This window comes from Sorex fumeus, unplaced genomic scaffold (assembly GCF_029834395.1).
Source record: "Sorex fumeus unplaced genomic scaffold, SorFum_2.1 ptg000032l, whole genome shotgun sequence".
In the NCBI taxonomy this organism is placed as follows: Eukaryota; Metazoa; Chordata; class Mammalia; order Eulipotyphla; family Soricidae; genus Sorex; species Sorex fumeus.
In genome coordinates this window covers 12,035,398-12,038,785 of record NW_026606089.1, presented here as the reverse complement: position 1 = coordinate 12,038,785, position 3,388 = coordinate 12,035,398, and positions in this window count along the sequence as shown.

Genomic DNA, 3,388 nt, shown 5'->3' with positions numbered 1-3,388 from the left:
CGACCAATCTGGAGGAGCTGCCTCTGTGGATGGGGGTCAGTTTCCCAGTTGCCCCAGGAAGCTCCCAAGTTTGCAAACTAACAGAACCGGACACCAAATGAGAGCGGTAACAGCAACGGACACTGCAGGAATGTTTACACCCACCCAACTCCGTGTAGGAAGGAAGGAAGGAAAAGTTCTTTCTTGCATTCTGACTTTTTTCTTTTTGACGGGGTGGGTCTGGGGCCACCCCTGGTGATCCTTAGGTGCTTTTCCCAGCCTGGTGCTCAGGGGACCATGAAGTGCTGTGGATTGAATTGGGGCCTCTGTCACATAAGACATTCATTCAGGCTGCAGCCGAGAAGCAGCACCAGGGACCAGCACGGCCAACCGCTGAGAAGGGTACAGGATGTCCCCACATAGCTGCCAGGTGCACTCTGCCAGGCTCTGAGCCACATTGGGCGCCAGGGTACCTCACAGGGCTGCGTGGCACCCTGCTTTAACAGACACCCAGGGTTTTGTCGTTGCTATTTTTTGGGGGGCCTCTCAACAGTTTTGTTTTGGGGCCACACCCAGCTGTGCTCAAGGCTTGCTCCTGGCTCTGGGCTCAGGGATCACTCCTGAGGGCTCAGGGGACCTTATGGATGGCGGGAATAGAACGTGGGTTGGCTGTGTGCAAGACCAGTGACCTATCCACTGTGCTATTACTCTGGTCCCCAACAATTTTTATAATGGGGCCAGAGAGTTACTTCGGTTGCTCCAGGGAAGGCCTGGGTAACTGGGGTGAAGCGCAGAGCAGGGACTTTTCACTGTCGGCCTTAGGGACAGTTTTTTTTTTTTTTTTGTGGGGAGAGACACATCTGGAAGTGCTCAGAGCTTACTCCTGGCTCTGCGCTCAGGTTAGCTGTTCTGACCCCAAGGGCTTCTGGGCTGAAGAAATTGTACAGGGGTTAAGGCACTCACCTTGCATCCCCCAATCCTGGTTTGACTCCCAGGTACCGTGTATGGTCCCCCTGACTACTATCAGGTATCAATCCTAAGCTAAAAGTCAGAAATAATCCCTGAGCACCACCCGGTACGGTCCCCCAATTTTTCAGTGGTATTTTTTAAAATTTTATTTTAATTGAATCACCATGAGATAGACCACTACAAAGTTGTTCATATTGGGTTTCAGTCATACAGTGTTCCAACATCCCTCCCTCCACCAGTGTACATTTCCCAGCACCAATGTCCCCAGTTTCCCTCCCACCACCTCTGCAACTCCCCACTCCCCCTGCCTGCCTCTATAGCAGGCACCTTTCTTCTTTCTCTCTCTCCTTTCTCTCTTTGTGCATTATGGTTTGCAATACAAGTGCTAAGAGGTCACTGTGTTTGTTCAGGATGTTCAGTATTTTTATTGGGAAGGTACATCTGGGCTGGAGCAATAGCACAGCGGGTAGGGCGTTTGCCTTGCACATGGCCGACCCGGCCGACCCAAGTTCGATTCCTCCGCCCCTCTCAGAGAGCCCAGCAAGCTGCCGAGAGCATCTTGCCCATACCGCAAAGTCTGGCAAGCAACCTGTGATGTATTTGATATGCCAAACATAGTAGTAACAAGTCTCACAATGGAGAAGTTACTTGGCCTGCTCGAACAATGGGAGGACAGTGCTGTAGTACTACATCTGGAGTAGCTATATTTTTTTAACTGTGTGGCAGCTTTGGGGTGTGGATGTGACTGCTGGGATTTCCAGAGGCACAGGGAAGTGGGGGAGGTAGCCCATCCGGACCCCAAGAAAGCTTGGAGATTTCAGTCACAAAACCTGCATGCCTGAATTTTCAGCAGATTAATGTCTCATAAGGTCTATCCTAAAAGAGTGGAGTCTGGCCAGGGGCAGAGTGATGATTTTAGATTGTGGGAGCAAACGGCTGTGGGGGGACTCTGTGGTACCAAATTAAAACAAAACCAAAAAAAAGACAGAAAGAAGGACAAAGTGAATGACAAACTGGGCCGGGAGCATGTGGCTCACTTGCTCGGTGTGCGGAAGCTCTGGGCTCGCTCTCCAGTGCACCTGGTCCACCTGCACTACTGGGAGTGGCCCTGAGCATCCCCAGGTGGTGCTTTTCCCCGAAAACCTCTTTATCCCTAGAGTGGGAAATCTCTGTTAACTGACCTTGAGCAAGTCACTTACCCCGAGATTTGATTTTCTCAACTCATCACAGCACAGACTGTGCAGAGGAATAAAAGCAAGCGTGGAGGTCTCTGAGAACAGGAGAGGTATCGCTATTACTAACTGAGGGGGGTGTTTGGGGCCACATCCGGTGCTTGGGGCTCCCATCTCCGTGCTCAGAGTATGCTCCCAGCAGGGTTCATGAGCCATGTGTTACTGGGGCTGCCCACCTGCAAAGCAGGGGCCTTAATCCCTGTGCTCTCCAGGCCCTTATTATCATTGGGCACCTAATAGACATCAGGACTGTCTGCCATAATCCTGTCACCTTCTAGGATCTTGTACTGAAGCCCATTCTAGAAATTTCCAGCAAATTCCCTTCAGCTCTGGAGCTGGGCAGCTGGGTCACTCTACTCTCTTTCTTCCTCTGTGGAACAGACACTAGACCTTCCCCATCCTTCCCTGGAGGCCTGGTGCCCAGGAAGATCAGGCCGACAAAGGCTTCAGACAATCTGTCTGCAAAGAGCAGAAAAGAAGTCCAGGGGCTAGAGCGATAGTACAGTGGGGAGGGCATTTGCTTTGCACATGGCCGACCCAGGTCCGATCCTGACATCCCGTGTGGTCCCTCGGGCACTGCCTGGAGTGATCCCTGTGAGTGCAGAGCCTGGAGTGACCCCTGGGCATTGCCGGGTGGGTCCTCTACTGCAAAAAAAAAAATTAGAGAGAGAGGCTGGAGCGATAGCACAGCAGGTACGGTGTTTGCATGCCGACCCGGGTTCGATTCCCAGCATCCCATATGGTCCCCCGAGCACTGCCAAGAGTGACTCTTGAGTGCATGAGCCAGGAGTAATCCCGTGCATCATCGGGTGTGAACCAAAAAGAGGAGGAGGAGGAGGAGGAGGAGGAGGAGGAGGAGGAGGAGGAGGAGGAGAAGGAGGAGGAGGAGGAGGAGAGGGAGGAGCAGGAGGAGAAGAAAAAGAAGGAGGAGGAGGAGGAGGAGGAGGAGGAGGAGAAAGAGGAGGAGGAGGAGGAGGAGGAGAGGGAGGAGGAGGAGGAGAAGAAAAAGAAGGAGGAGGAGGAGGAGGAGGAGGAGGAGGAGTAGGAGGAGGAGGAGGAGGAGGAGGAGAAGGAAGAGGAGGAGGAGGAGGAGGAGAGGGAGGAGGAGGAGGAGAAGGAGGAGGAGGAGGAGGAGAGGGAGGAGGAGGAGGAGGAGGAGGAGAGGGAGGAGGAGGAGGAGGAGGAGGAGGAGGAGGAGGAATTATTAT